The sequence below is a fragment of the Saimiri boliviensis genome, chromosome 13, assembly GCF_048565385.1.
Source record: "Saimiri boliviensis isolate mSaiBol1 chromosome 13, mSaiBol1.pri, whole genome shotgun sequence".
Classification (NCBI taxonomy): domain Eukaryota; kingdom Metazoa; phylum Chordata; class Mammalia; order Primates; family Cebidae; genus Saimiri; species Saimiri boliviensis.
This window is the reverse complement of record NC_133461.1, coordinates 77,842,565-77,858,797: the sequence shown is the minus strand read 5'-3', so window position 1 is coordinate 77,858,797 and position 16,233 is coordinate 77,842,565. Positions and strand designations below refer to the sequence as shown.

General features: G+C 50.6%; 1 protein-coding gene across 10 annotated transcripts in view; it reads right to left on the bottom strand.

The window, feature by feature from the left end:
- Window positions 1-10,887, bottom strand: part of FGFR1 (fibroblast growth factor receptor 1) — a 62,594-nt gene extending 51,707 nt beyond the window's left edge. For 8 of the 10 annotated variants that reach the window (XM_010348718.3, XM_010348722.3, XM_010348721.3 and 5 more), the window contains exon 1: window positions 10,205-10,887. The gene's annotated coding sequence lies outside the window, so the exon portion shown is untranslated. Of the gene's footprint in view, window positions 1-9,372; window positions 9,511-9,885; window positions 10,046-10,204 lie in introns of those variants that run through there. The other 2 variants (XM_074383866.1, XM_074383867.1) reach the window with 2 other exon arrangements.
- Between the last annotated feature and the right edge of the window lie 5,346 nt (window positions 10,888-16,233).

Here is a 16,233-nt window from a genome sequence, read left to right as displayed (position 1 = left end):
CAGCCTCCCTTGCAGAGAGAACAAAACCCTCACCAGCTACTTACAAAGAGCCTCAGAGTGTGGAGCCAGGAGGGAGCCAGTTCTCCCTGATGCTAGAAGGTGACAAGTGATGTCTGACGGATATGAGGCCAGAAGTTGCGGGGGACAAGGGGACCTGGGAGGTCCCACTGCACAATCAAGGGCTCTTGCAAGCACGGAGTCAAAGATGGCTCACGCTGGCCCCAGTTAAAAGAACAGAATCTGCCGCCCTTTACCCTTCTCTGGTCTGTAGCGGTAAATTTTAAAACTCCCCAGGGTCTTAAAGAACGGATCATAGCTGTTAACATTTACCAAGTGACAAGAGTTTCTGGGCACTGTCAGGGCTATGTGGAGGTGACCATCTCTGCCTTCCAGGTGGCTTCTGTCCTAAATGCTCCAGGGAGCCATCCAAGTTATTCAGAGAATCCACTTCCCCGGAACATGCCCTAATGTGGTACTTCAGCCCTGCCTCCCCGGAGCCAGGCAGGGCCCCTCACGAGTGAGTCAGTGCTGGCTGGCAGAAAAGCCCCTGGCTTCCTGGCTTCATTCACATGTGCTTGGCCAGTGAGATACGCAGGCCATACCGCTAGCTCCCTCCAAAGGCTTACTGAAATGTTTTAATGATTTCAAATCAAAAAAGAAGTAAGCATTTCTCTTTCATTTTACTAAATTTAGGAAAGGAACTAGAAAAGACAAAATGGAATGAATACTGAACCCACTATGTAACAAGGATACCCCAAGTAGAATTAACTTAGAACTAGAAAACTTCATTTATTCCTCACTAGAAATGAGGAATGGGGGGGATAGGAATTATTATTCCTTTTAAGCAATGGAGAAACTGAGGCTCAAAGAGGTTAAGTACTTTACCCAAGGAAATGTAGCTAGCATGTAATAGAGCCTTGAGGCTTTTGGATATTACAGGGCAGTAAATAAGGGGGTTTTGGATATTAGAGGAGGAAGTAAATAAGGGGTTGACCAAACCTGATTCCATCTGATGCAAACTCAATCTCTTCAAACCAAGCAGATAAGGGCAAATCCAAGGTAACTCCGGTAACAAGAGAGCCTTGATTTTCAACTCTGTTGGTCAAAAGAAAGACCCTTGTGCCAAGGCACAGTGGCTCACACCTGTAATCCCAACCCTTTGGGAGGCTGAGGCGGGTGGATCACCTGAGGTCGGGAGTTGGAGATCAGCCTGGCCAACATGGAGAAATTCTATCTCTACTGAAAATACAAAAATTAACTGAGTGTGGTGGCATGTGCCTGTAATTCCAGCTACTCAGGAGGCTGAGGCACGAGAACTGCTTGAACCCGGGAGGTCGAGGTTGCAGTGAGCTGAGATTGCGTCACTGCACTCCAACAGGACTCAAAACGAACTAACTAACTAAATAAAAGAAAGACCCTTGGAAGCAGACCACAGATGGGCCATCTAGGACACTGCATAGGGCACATTCACAGATCTGGGATAGACGCATTACTTGCTGGAGGATACGCCTAAAGCCACATTCCACATCTTACCACATCCCAAAGATACACTTGATGCAGGCCTGTCACCCAGAAACGCATACCTGACCAAGAAAACCCAGGTCCCATGGTAACTGCCAGAGTACTGAACGAGTTTTCAGGTTCCAACAGGAAAGAGTGGTGTCACGTTGAGATGGTTAAGGTTGTTTCCACTAGGCCACTCAGTCCCCAGAAAAGCCTGCCGCCTCCTCCCAGGTGTGGGCTGGCTGCAGACTGCCCCTCTCAGCTCCCTGGCCAATGCACTTCAAATTCATCTGCCAGCTTCCCTCTTGTTCTTTCCCAAAAAAGATGCAAACGTCTCTTCCTCTCCTACCCCTCTGGCTCTCACATTTGACATTTGTAAAACAAGGATGTTAAGGAAACCTGGCCTCCTGGTACCAACTTCCGGAATAAGAAGTGGGCACACGCTCAATGCCACCTGCCTGCAAAAAAACGTAATGACACAGACCACTAGTCCATATACCGTCTGGGACCCTGTCACTGCCTCCGTCACCTCAGTTTCTCATTCTACTAATTAATGAATTTTTCCAGTCCCTCGGGAACAGCTTCCTTCCTTCACTGCTTGACAGATGTGACCTGCAGCCTTGCAGGTGTGCACGGCAGCATCCGCCAAGGCCCTGCAGCTGGTTCCCCCCGCCCCAGTTCTCCAATATCAGCCAGGCTCCTGGGATTCACGCCTGCATGCAGAGGTCCTTGGTGGGGAGCAGAGAAGGGGCACAACATCTTAGTTTCCCACTCATCGGAGGGGGCTGAAACACTTGCCCTGCCTCCATCACAGGGGTTATGAAGACTGAATGGGCTGCATGGGTGAAAGTGCCTGCAGTCTTCTCACTGGAGTACTGATCTAACATAAGGGGTGGTCAGTGTCTGGTGAGATAGGTGGGTCTGGATGGACCTTGTGACCTTGCAGCTCTCCCAGTTCTAAGAGAAAAACCTTCTATAAGAGCCGGGCGAGGTGGCTCAAGCCTGTAATCCCAGCACTTTGGGAGGCTGAGGTGGGTGGATCACCTGAGGTCAGGAGTTTGAGACCAGCCTGACCAATATGGTGAACAAAAAAAAAAAATCTTCTGTGAATGTCAGATCTTGTTCAAAAATCATGTAAGGAAAACTAGCTGACGAATTCCTGGCCAAGTCTTTTTATTCTTTTTCTTTGTCACCCAAGCTAGAGTGCAGTGGCACGATCTCAACTCACTACAACCTCCACCCCCAGGCTCAAGTGATCCTCCCACCTCAGCCTCCCAAGTAGCTGGGACCACAGGCATGTGCCGCCATGCCCGGCTAATTTCCTGTATATTTAGCAGAGATGGGGGTCTCACCATGTTGCGCAGGTTGGGCTTGAACCCTTGAGCTTAAGCAATCCACCCACCCTGGCCACCCAAAGTGCTGGGATTACAGGCATGAGCCACCGAACCCAGCCTGAGTCTTTTTATTCTTGCCTGCTGGAGACAGTATAAATTCATGCCCTTCCATTTATGATCCTGTACTCTGGGACAGTCACTTAACCATTCTGAGCCTCAGTTTCCCACTGACAGGAAGTTATACCATAGGTGGTTACGAGGCTCAAATGGGTGGTGTGGGTGAACGTGCCCGTTCTCTCCTAAGTACTAACCAAATTTAAAGAATTACATATTTGTATTTCATACATAATATTAAGATACTTGTAATTCTTATTGTATAGTGCTTTGAGTCACTCCTTGATAGCACTCTCAGGAGATTTGGTAATTGGCAGCAGGAAGACAGGAACTTCCAAACTTTTCAAAGGCAGTTCTCATTCTCCATCTTCATATCTTACATTCGTTTTTTTTTTTTGAGACGGAGTTTCGCTCTTGTTACCCAGGCTGGAGTGCAATGGCGCGATCTCGGCTCACCGCAACCTCCGCCTCCTGGGTTCAGGCAATTCTTCTGCCTCAGCCTCCTGAGTAGCTGGGATTACAGGCACGTGCCACCATGCCCAGCTAATTTTTTTTTGTGTGTATTTTTAGTAGAGACAGGGTTTCACCATGTTGACCAGGATGGTCTTGATCTCTTGACCTCGTGATCCACCCGCCTCGGCCTCCCAAAGTGCTGGGATTACAGGCTTGAACCACCGCGCCTGGCTCATATCTTATATTCTATACTTGTGGCTCATACAGTGGCTACTGCACACTTGAAATGTGGCTGGTGCTAACGGATACGCTAGAAGTAAAAAGTATATATACATTGCACCTTAAAAACTTGTTATTGGAAAAAAAAAATGTTGGCTGGGTGTGGTGGCTCATGCCTGCAATCTCAGCACATTGGGAGGCCAGGGCAGGCGGGTCACCTAAGGTCAGGGGCTCGAGACCAGCCTGGCCATCATGGTGAAACCCCGTCTCTACCAAAAATACGAAAGGATTAGCCAGGCATTGTGGTGGTCGCCTGTAATCCCAGCTACTCAGGAGGCTGAGGCAAGAGAATCAATTGCTTTAACCAGAGAGTGGGAGATTGCAGTGGGCTAAGATCATGCCATTGCACTCCAGCCTGGGCAACAGAACAGGGTTCCATCTAAAAAAATAATAATAAAAAACTAAAAAAAAAAAAAAAAAAACCACCTAAAAATATAAAAATTAGCTGGGTGTGCTGGCATGCACCTGTAGTCCCAGCTACTCTGGAGACTGAGGCAGGAGAATCACTTGAACCTGGTAGGTGGAGGTTGAAATGAGTCAAGATTATACCACTCTGCCTGGTGACAGAGTAGGACTATGTCTCAAAAAAAAAAAAAAAAAAAGTAAAGTATCTCTTCAATAATTTCTATATTGATTACATGTTCAAATGATAATATCTTGGAAATACAGTTACATTAAATTAATTATTAAAATCTAAACAAGTTAATTAAAAAGCAAATTTTACTTGTTTCTTTTTACTTAATTTCCAGTGTGGCTTCCAGAAAATGTGAAAGTATACATAGCTCAATGTGATGTTATATTTCTTTCTTTTTTTTTTTTCTTTGAGACAAAGTCTTGCTCTGTCACCCAGGCTGGAGTGCAGTGGCGCAATCTCAGCTCACTGCAACCTCTGCCTCTCGGGTTCAAGAGATTCTCCTGCCTTAACCTTCTGGGTAGCTGGGATTACAAACATGAGCCACTATGCTCGGCTAATTTTTGTATATTTAGTAGAGACAGGGTTTCACCACGTTGGCCAGGCTGGTCTTGAACTCCCGACCTCTGGAGATCCAACCACCTCGACCTCCCAAAGTGTTGGGATTACAGGCGAGAGCCACTGAGCCCGGCTTTTTTTTTTTTTTTTTTAAACAGGGTCTTCCTCTGTCCCCCAGGCTGGAGAGTAGTGATGCAATCACAGCTCATTGCAGCCTCTGCTTACCAGGCTCAAGTGATCCTCCCACCTCAGCCCCCTGAATAGGTGAATAGCTACCAGTACAATTAGAACGCTTGTCTATTTTGTGTACTTTTTGGTAGAGACAGGGTGTCACCATGTTGCCCAGGCTCGTCTCCATCTCATGGGGTCAAGCAATCCGCCTGCCTTGGCTTCCCAAAGTGCTGGGATTACAGGTGTGAGCCACTAAGCCCAGCTGCTCGTGTTCTATTTCTATAGGACGGCACAGCTTGAAGCAACCTCCATGCCTCTGTACAAGAGTTTCTTCTTTGCCCTTCCTTGTTCTGCAACACGCCAGGTCTTCCCCTTTCTCTGAAACCTACTTTAAGAAGCAGTCTCTTACATAAGACTTTCTTGGGCCTTCTAGCTAGAGGATTTCATTCTTTCCAATTTGCAAACCACATTACTGGCCCCTCTCACGTGGTGCTTAGGTCATATTATATGAATGCTATTTATGTTCATTCTCTTCTCTCCCCACGAAACTGCAGGCTCCTTTGGAGCAGGGTTTGTGCCTCCCTAACCTTTGCTAACACGATTGGCACCTAGTATGTACACAGCAGATGCCAACATGTTTGTTAACTGGATGAGTAAGTCAATGAAGAAAAATAAAAGGCGGATGAGAAGAAACTGACACAGATCCTCCTCCAGAAGTGAGGCCGAGAGTATCAGAGAAAAGCAATTAGCTAGTACCTCTTGTTAACCAGCCAAACTCTAGTCCAAGGAACACTGAGAAAATTTCTAGACAACTTGGTTCTTCAGAATTGAGGAAGTAGCACAAAACATTAATCCCTTCAAATGGGAATAAGACTTATTTCTTAGCAGAAATGGTTGCTTTTCCCCAAAGTGAGCGTTCTCTACTCGTATGTTGAGAGGGTAGGGGGTAAGTACTTAATAACATACGGAGAAAGTTATTTAGCTCAGCTTGCAAAATTTTAGTTGGTCCAAGGAAAATGCGAATCTTTTGAGTCTCTGTTAAAAAAAAAAAAATTTGTCCAAATGTACTTGGGAGTAGAGGTATATAAAAAATTAGCAGTAAGTGGTTGGGCATGGCGGCTCACGCCTGTAATCTCAGCATTTGGGGAGGTCAAGGCCAGTGGATCACTTGAGGTCAGGAGTTGAAGACCAGCTTGGCCAACATGGTGAAATCCCATTTCTACTAAAGATACAAAAAATTAGCCAGGTATGGTGATGCATGCTTGTAATCCCAGCTACTCAGGAGGCTGAGGCAGGAAAATCGCTTGAACCCAAGAGGCAGATGTTGCTGTGACCCAGTATCATGCTATTGCACTCTGGCCAGGGTGACAGAGCAAGACTGCGTTTCAAAACAAAAACAAATTAGCAGTAAGTGAAACACGAACTGCTACACGTAATCTAGAAAAACACGAACTGCTACATGAATCTGCTGCTCTTGCAGTGACTCACGCCTGTAATCCCAGAACTTTGGGAGGCCAAGGTGGACAGAGATCAGCCTGGCCAACATGGTGAAAACACTCTCTACTAAAAAAAATACAGAAACTAGCCAGGCATGGTGGCGTGCACCTGTAATGCCAGCTACTCGGGAGGCTGAGGCAGAATTGCTTGAACTCGAGAGGTGAACGAGACTCCATCGCAAAAAAAAAAAAAAAAAAAAAAAAGGAAAATCTTGCTCTTGGAGACAGAATGTACTATGAGTGGAACCCCACCAAATACTTGGGATGGTTCATCTAGGTGAGTGCTATTTAATGGGGTAGAGGGCCCTAAACATAGTTTCTTTCACTGCAGGGGAGAGAGAGGTGGTGGTGAGGAGAGAATTTCTGTTTAAAGTAGATGCACTCTTAGGGGAAAACAAATATCCTAGCCCAGGTCTGACATTTCATCCTCTCTGGAAACACCAGAATCTTCTCTAAAGCTCTGCATCTGGGCTTCCACCAGTCCCTGGTGCGTTCGGGCCTTTTACAAAGCTCTGGGGAAGACAAATGCAAGACACAAATTTCCCAGGAGGAAATTAAACTCATCAAGTGATGCGAGGCCCTTTCAGAACAAGACATACGAATCAATTCTAACTTCTTTTCCACCAGCAGCAACAGGCTCAAACTTTGCTAGGATGCTCTTTAACTAACAGCCATTTTGATGAAAGACACTTTAAAAACAGAGGCAAGAAAAAAGCCTTTGGAGAACCGGCTGCTAAAACCCCAAGTTCACAAGAGCAAATCTCTCATTTTAGGAGTCTTGTTTCAGGTCAATACTGAAAACAAAGAGCACACCACTAAAAGCAAAACCCATGGATTTTCCTTGGTCTCTAAGGCTTGAATCTGCCTATCCAGTGTTCAATTCAATTTTCTTGCCCTCTGGAGTCTACTAGGAATAAAGCCAGCCCAGCCTGAGGGATGCACCAATGTATCTAATCCTCTTCCCCCAGGGAGTGGGGTCACTTCTCCATTTCTTCCTGAGCTTTTGCTTCCCTTGCTATCAAAGGGCCACCCAATGGAACTTTCTAACAACCTCCATGGCCAGAGGCCAAGGAAAAGAAGCACCCTTAGACTGTCCAAGTGGTACCCACTCTGGTCCGAATCCCCACTGGGAAAAATACGTCGAAAATGAGCACTTTTGCAGGCATGTTTGGAAAAGCAGGCAGTGAAAGTACACGGTCCAAGTGGCTCTCAATCTGGATGAACCTCATTAAAAAGCTGACACTCAACTATGACTAAGAGCAAATGCAACAGATATTTCAAGGAGCTCGTCACTGATGTAGTTCATAACCCTCCCAGTTGGAGTCAGGCCCCAGCAGCCTCCCTGTCCCCAAACACCCTGCACCCGGAGGGAGGGTCAGGGGCAGCCCCAAGCTTCTCCTAACCCACTGGGGGGAGGATATGTAAACAAGTCATTAGGGAGGCAGGTCATCGGGACAGACGGCCGGCAATGGCAGAGGCTGCTAGACCTCGGTCCTGAGAGAAAGGTGTATGACCCAGGCGTGGGGGTGATTAACCAGACCAACGTGGGTCCCAAGGGGTCCTGCTACTTCGCTTTTAAAGAAGCCTCAGGGAGGAAACCGGGAGCCCGGGCCAAAGGGAGGAAAATGGCCACTTTCTGCTCAACAGTCTCAAGGCTAAGGTTTTCCCATTTAGATGGTATTCCAAAAAAAGCGCTGGTCCGGAGGTGCAAAGGGCAGGGCACATCTGCGGAGGAAACAGTCACCTTAATTACCACGTCTAGAGAAAGTGCGATTTCATTACAGCCTCCTAAACTACCGCCCAAAGAAGGAAACCAGAGAAGTGTTTTCAATTTGAAAGAGACTGGAAAGAAGCGGGTAAGAGACCAACTCTCCGGACTCTCCCCACCCTCCCGCAACTTGGGACCACAGGGCGCTTTCCTGCCTCAATGACTATGACCAAACACAACTCGACAATCCAACCCCCGCTTTCAAACCTGTGGCCGTTATTTAAACGGTAAAATGTCCCACTTTAGTTTCCGGGAATGCGGCCCAAATCAGTTCTTAAAAACACAGAGAGAGCACCTCTGGCAACAGCCGCCCACGCCCCCGGCCCTGCGCACCGGGCTCGCTCTGGGAGGGGAAGAAGGGGCGCGTGACGCCACCGCGGGGCGGCCGAGAGGGGACCGCGGGCTCCGGGCGGGTCAGGCGCTCCTGCAGCTCCAGCTATAACTCAAGGGAGAGAAAGCAATGCTTTGGTTCCAGAAACTTCCATCGTCAAGGCCACTTCTGGCCAGACGCACGGCCAAAGAGCCCCCCTAGTTTCGCGGATGAACCGTTCTCAAGTGCCATCCCCTAAAACCTTGGCCCCATCTCCCAAGATGCCTCTTTTCTGCGCAATCCAGAAAGCAGCCCGACCGCTGCCACCCACCAGCAGCGGCGAATAACTTGGTGGGATCTTAAATAACTCGGGATCCAAGCGAACTTTCTTTTCTCCCCTGAATCTCAACGCCGCATCTCCAAGTCTCCAGAAATGTTCGGGAGGGAGGTGGTCAAGGCGAGTTGAAAAATCCGAGTTTTAATTTGGGGGAGGGGGAGGGGAGGAAGAGGTAAGTTAATAATGCGGCTGCGGTGTACCCGTGTGGGGTGAAACGGAACCAGATGCGGCCGCCACATCTGGAAAAGGGGGATGGGGGAGGGCTAGGGGAGAACGGCACCGTGGAAATATTTTTCAAACGGGCTGATAGCTTCTGGGCCCAGAACAAGAAACAGGCTTCACCCCCCGACACACACACACACACACAGTGTCTGGCTGCCTCATAGGGGGTGTTCTATATGAACTCCATCTACAACGTCCACAAATTTCTCTGCAGACATGGGTCGTAGCCTTCCTTTTCTCGCAACCCCAAACATAACGGGAGGGGACGCGGGGCGCAGAGGGGTCTGGGCTAGACAAGCACACGCATCGCAGCCGAGTGAACCGCACCGGACAAAACCCTTATCCCTTCCTCCACCTCCAAGAACCAGATTGGGACCGAACGGCCCCGGCCCCGGCCCCCGGCCCCGCCCCATACCTCGGCTTAAAGACTGCGGGTCGTCCTCCCGTTCCCCAAACTTCCGACCCTTTCAGAGACCAAGTAGATCACCCCTTCTGGAAAGGGGAGTCGTTTTTCGCTCTCAGCTCAAGCAGATTCAGCCATTTGGTGACGACACCTCCTTAAAACGTATTCCAAGAGAAGCTAACCTCGCTCTCCACATCCTCCGCATTTCATCCCCCCTCGCCCACTCGCTCCCCACCCGGACCCCAGACTTTCCCGGGGGTGGAAAAGGACTTAGGAATGTCCCGGATTTTTAGCGTTGAGCCCAAAGCTACCTGCTGAATTGGGGTGAATCCCCAAAAGTGGACCAAAAAGAGATGGGAGTGGAATGCAATACACACACACACACAGACACACAGACACACAGACACACACACACACACACACACACCGCACCCCATCTCGCCGCCCACTCCCGTCCTCCTCCCCAGTCCTGGAAACCGCGGGCCTCGCCGCCTTCGCCCAGGGCCTGTCCCTCCCGGGACTCACCAAGTAGCCGCCGCCGCCGCCGCCTCGCCAGCTCCCGAGCGCGAGTTGGTAGAAAAGTTGGGCGGCGGGAAGAGCGGTGGGACGAGCGCAGGGAGGGGGCGCAGAAAGCGACGCGGGCGGAGGGAAGGGAGGGAAGACCCAAGAGGGGCGCGGATTGCCGGGGAGGGAGCCGGGAGGTGGAGGGGGAGGGCGGCGAGCGGAGGGAGGCGCCAGCCCCGGCTGGGCTGCGGCGGGCGAAGCGCTCAGCTGGGAGGCTCTGGTGCCTGGGGCTGCTCGGGACGCTAAGCCCGCCCCGGATCGGGGGCGCCGCGGTTCTTACCTCGCTCGGCGTGGAGGTTCGGCCTCGGGAGAGTCCGCCGTGGCTTGTGCGGGCGGGCGTGTGCCCGCGTCCCCGGCGCCGGCCCGCCGCCCCCGGGCTCTGTTCGGGTGCTGGCGGGGTCGCGAAAGCCCCGCGGCCGGCGCTCCACTCCTGGCGGCGCTCGGTGCTCGGCGCCTCCAGCCCGGGCGGGAACAATGGAGCCGGAGCTGGTGCCCCGGAGGCGGGGCGGGGGGAGGGCTCCCGTCCGCCGCCCGGGGTCTCCAGACCCTGCGCCCCCCTTCTCCGGAACGCGGCGGCGGCGCCTCACGCTCCTTGCAGACCAGGACCCATCGCCCCGCGAAGGCTCCGGCGCCGCGGCGTGCCCGACTGCAGCACGGGTACCGTGCGTCCTGCGGGGCGCCAAGAGCTCGGAGCAGAGAAAAGTCCTCGCGTTCCGCGGCTTTTCCAGCAGCGGCGCTCTCGCGGCCGGGGAAGGCTAGGTCGCCGCAATGCGCTACGCGAAGTCTCGGTCCGGTCCGGACGTGGCCGCCTAGCTCCCGGCACTGCCCGGGTTCCTCCGCGCCCTGCGGCTGCACCGGCGTCCCGGCTCCCGCTGCCTGCCGCCCGCCGCCGAGGCCGCCGCGCCTGTGGCCGCAGGAGCGCTCCGAGCGCTGTGCGCCGGCGAGGCGCGAGGGCTCGCCCTCTCACTCCCACCCGCGCTGGTCCCTCCTCCGCCTCCGCCTCCTGCCGCTGCCTGCTGGGCCTTGTAGTTCCCGAGCCGCGGCCCCCGAGGAGGGGGAGCGGGCCGAGCTGTTCCCGGCTCTACCCTTCCCTTCCCGCAGTCTGGTCTCCTTTGGCGCTCGCGACCCTGCATCTGAGCACGTCCCAGAGGGCGCCAGAATTTCAGGCCCTAGACCCAGCAGCAGTGTGGGGGGCCAGGTGAAGGGACGCTGCAGCCCTGAGGTTGTACCTGGTAGCGTGGGTTCTGGAGTCTGTGCGCCTTGGGGAAATGATTTTCGCGCTCTAAATTTCGGTTTTGCCATCTGTAAAAGGGGAATAATAGTGCTTTTCGTATAGAGTTGAGGCGTCAACGAGGGCCTGGCGCATAGTTAACACTTAATAAATACAAGCTGGTTTTATTCTTGAGAGGGTCAGCCCCTCCTCAAACCCTTCCTTTGGATCTCAGCTTTCCCCAGTCACATAATTTAGGTTTTGTGGTCCACCGGGAACTGGACTCTGTAAATTCTACAGCGATGTTGTTGGTCTCCAGAAGTCTCCAGCCTGCAGCGAACCTCTAGGAAGCAAAGAGTAAGCAGTGGGAGTTGAGGGGAGAGGTGTGGTTGGTTTGGAAATTAATCACAGCCCACTCAGAACACCCTCCGATACTGTGGAACCCAGGAAAGTGGCTAAAATGCTTCCCCCTGAGTCTTCCGTGGAATGGTATAATCTAGTGGTTCCCTAATCCAAATGGACACGGGTCCTGTAAAGAACGTCTGAAAAATACAAATTCATAGGCCTGCTCAGACATGAGGAATCGTGCTGTCCCAGGAAGGAGCCAAGAATCTGTGTTTTTTCCAAGGCTCCGTGGGGCCTATGATGTGAGCCCAGGCTGAGACCACTGTTGGGGTGGGAAGCAGGCAGCTCTAGGGCTGAAGGATTCCTCCATTCTGTCCATCATTTATGAAGTTTGATGTAGGACAAGTCATGCATCTGATAAAATCAAAACAGGGGTAACTGTTGCTACTCCTTCACAAGATGGTCATAAGAATCAAATACAATAATAGCCATCAGTGTGCCAAAAATATTACACAAATAGATGTCACTATGTAAGTTAATGGCAGGGCCTGTTCCCTCACCATCACCCACCTCAACTCCCAAATTTGTAAGAGTTTGAATACTGAATGAGATCCCCCACGAAACTCCTCCCCCACCTCACCCACTGCTCCTCCCCACCCCACCCCCGTTAATTTAAGAATTAAATTATTTTTAATTTTTTCTTTTTTTCCTTTTTTCCCTTTTTTATTTTTTCTGAGACAGAGTCTCTTTCTGTCGCCAGGCTGGAGTGCAGTGGCGCGATCCCAGCTCACCACAATCTTCTATTCCCTAGTTCAAGTGAGTCTCCTCCTCAGCCTCCTGAGTAGCTGGGATTATAGGCACGCGCCACCACGTCCAGCTAATTTTTGTGTTTTTGGTAGAGACGGGATTTCTTCATGTTGACCAGGATGGTCTCAATCTCCTGACCTCGTGATCCGCCGGCCCCGGCCTCCCAAAGTGCTGGGTTTACAGGCGTGAGCCACTGTGCCCGGCCTATTTTTCTAATCTACCAGTAGGTGACAGACTAGTGACCAATACAGTGTTATTCATAGTAGACGTTCATGAAATTCCTTGACTGGCCAAAGAGTAAATATTCAATAAATATTTGTTGAGCAAATGAATAAATAAACAACTAAATTACAGCTCACCCCTGTAATCCCAGCACTTTGTGTGGCCGAAGCAGGAGGATCACTGAAGCCAGGAGTTCAAGACCAGCCTGGGAAATAAAGTGAGCCCTTGTTTCTGCAAAAATTTTAAAAATTTGCTGAAGTTAGAGGCTGAAGAAGGAGGATGGCTTGAGCCTAGGAATTTGAGGCTGCAATGAGCTACGATTGAGCCACTATACTCCAGCCTGGACAACAGAGCAAGACCGTTTCTCAAAACAAAATAATACAAAATAAAACACTAGAAACAGGACCTCATATATTTGTTGAATAAATGAACTTTAGACTGGGTGCGGTGGCTAAGGCCTGTAATCCAGCACTTTGGGAGGCTGAGGCAGGGGGATCATGAGGTTAAGAGATCAAGACTGTCCTGGCCAATACGGTGAAACTCCATCTCTACTAAAAATAAATAGATAAATGAACTTCAGCCATTGTTTATAGGGTTTTCCCCTACAAACCACCCTTTAATCCTTCAGCTCCTGGTCAGGCTTGGTTTATACTCCTATAGATGCTGCACACCCATTAGGCCTCCTACATTTTAATTAATGGTCATCACAGGCTTGTAAGAAGGCCAAACTCACACCCTACCCCCAAGTGGCCTTCCCTGCCCATCCCAGCCTCCTTAGTCCCTGGACCCCCTGCTGACTTTCTGGCTATCTGCCAAGTTGATACTTACCATAGCTTTGTTAGTGGTTTTCCTTACTCAGCTTTCTCTCTAGCTGGCTTCTAAACTGCTTTATGGCAAGGATCTCATCTAGGCGTCTGACTAATGCCACTCGGGAGGTTTTCCATGTATCTTTGCTGTTGATGGACTTGCTAAGCGTAACAAACCTGGGTTACCAGAGGAGGAAATATAATTTGAGGGAATATGATTGGGAAGGCAAGCCATGAAAAAAATCCAGCATTTAATATTAATACCCAGCTACTATTTTCCTACTTTATTCCTATCGGAGTGTGTATCACCCTTCCTCTCCGTAATTCTTCTAAAACAAGGGTTTTTTTGTTTTGTTTTTGTGACGGAGTCTTGCTCTTGTCGCCCAGGCTGTAGTGCAGTGTCTCAGCTCACTCAGCTCACCTCCACCTCCCAGGCTCAAGCAGTTCTCCTGCTTCAGCCTCCCGAGTAGCTGGGATTATAGGTGCCTGCCACTATGCCCAGCTAATTTTTATATTTTTAGTAGAGACTGGGTTTCACCATGTTGGCCAGGCTGGTCTTGAACTCCTGACCTCAGGTGATCTGCCTGCCTTGACCTCCCAAAGTGCTGGGATTATAGGCATGAGCCACCACATCTGGCTTAAAACAAGGGGTTTTAAATCAAGCTGTTTTTTTCTTATGGTTTGGAACCATTATAGGAGTATCTTGATCCCCAAAGAAGAGGCTAAAGAATGCGTTCTTGATTTAAACAGAAAGAGAATGATCTAAATGCCTGTTTGGTGTTGAAGGACATGGGCCCGCTGCTGAAAAATCTTCTATAGATTCGTCAAGAAACCAAAATGAAAGCAAGTGGCCAACTTGCCAGGGCTCCCTCCTCCACTCTCAGGAAAGAGCTGATGGCAGCTGAACGGAGAAGGTGAGAAACTCAGTGAAGGCATGAGCTGTCCACAGACCACAGACACACTTCTGAATAATTGAGAGTTGGCTGCTTTTATCCTTCCAGCCCATCTCCCCCTCTGTCCCACTCCTCTACCCGCCTCTTTCTGAAACGCAGCCCTCCCATTTCTGGAAGGGCCCCAGGCCAGAGGGAGAGTGTCCCTAGGACAGCCCTAAGCCACTCCAGGCAACCGGGGGGTCAGCCTACAGCTCCGCCTGTCTCTGTCCTGCCCGAGGCCTCCTGGCACCTTGCCTCCCCATACAGAAATGTAATCTTCCCTCCGAGATAACAAAGAGCTGGGAGGGTCAGGGAGGATTTGTCGGCCCTTCGCCCTGCCAGCTAGATGTCTACAGGAAGACAAAGGCCCTCACGCTGGAGGGCCTGATAACCAGTTGGGGGCCTGTTGCCTCCCACATCTGTGGGAGGAGGAGACCACTGCTGAATGAAATGAAGGGAAGCGGAGCTCTCCCCAAAGCCCAGCCAGCTCTCTTTGTTTGGGAACACTGCAGGAAATCTCTTCCCTGCTCCTCTAGCTTCTTGTGTCCTCAGAGTTTTCCTGGGGAGAAAAGAGCTTCTCTTCTCTTCTCCCCACATTCCTTCTGCCCCAGGTCTTCCCTGCTCTGTCTGGGTTCAGCTGTGCCTACCAGGGATGATCACCCCACCACCCTGGATGGATACTACAGAATTAACACCTCCCTGTTATGGAAGAGGTCAGGTCAGGTAAGTGCCGTTGATATGGGGCGAGGTTGCAGAACTTCCAGACCAGGCTTCGAGAGTCCCCAGGACGTGGTGAGAGCTGGCAGAGTCTCCACTCTGAGAGCTGGTTGTGGAAGGGGATTTGGGAGGAGGGAGTTGTCTGGGTTTTTCCCTACAAAGTGGATCATTCACAGGTCCTGGGAGCAGGTGGGCAGCCAAGCCTTTTGCCCCAGGCCCCTGGAGTTAGGGAACAGCAGTCAGTCACCATCTGGCTACCATTTGGTGACCCCTGTCTGTTCCCAGAGCAGCTTCAGCATGTCAGGGAAGGGAGGGTCTTGTTTGGCTTGGTGTTTTTGTAAATAACGTTCACTCTCTCCTGCCAATTTGGAGTGAGAAAGGGAGCGAGCTGTGTGGCAGCTCAGCTCTGTCTGGCCTGAATGCCACATCTATATGGAGCCTGTGGGTGCCAGGGAACACTTCTTGTGTGTCAGGCACTGTGTCAGGCACAGTGGATCCAAAGATGAAAGAGATGGGGGCACAGCCTGGGGGACCTCCCTTGTCTTGTGGGTGAGACCAAACATGACATGTAGTGCCACCCAGGGCCATCTGCAGGGCGCTGTGGGACGAGAGACCAGAAAAGAAGATGACTTAGGGGAAGAGATGCCTGAAACTTGAACGAGAACAATGTGAAAATCCAGAAACTCATCTGGAATAACTGAGGAAAGCAAGCCTGGAGTGTACATGGTGAGGGGTAGGGGTGAGGGTCGGCGGTTGGTAGTAATTGAAGCATGGAATTATTTTGCTCTGAAGGGATGAACTTAGTCTCTGGGGTCAAACAGTTTTGAGCATGGGTCCCGATTCTGCCACTCACTGCTCTCTGTGTGATCTGGGCAAGCTAGTTAGCTCCACTGCATTTGCTCAATGGTGAAATGAAGATAACAATGGTAACTGTTCTTCCCAGGACTGTTGAAAGGATTAAATGAGAAATGCATGTAATGCTCTTGGCAAAGTGCCCAGCACATTGTAAATGCTCAATAAATGGTAGTCGTTGTTGTTGTTTTCTAAGCCCAAGAACTTTCCTTTGATGGAAGACACCTTCTGGAGCCTGGGTATCTTCGTAGCCTTTTTCTTTTTCTTTTCTTTTCTTTTTAGATGGTGTTCCTTGCTCTGTTCCCCAGACTGGAGTGCAGTGGTGCAATCTTGACTTACTGCAGTCTTGACCTCCTGGGCTCAAGCAATCCTCCCACCTCAGCCCTCCAAGCAACTGGGACTCTAGGCATGAACCACC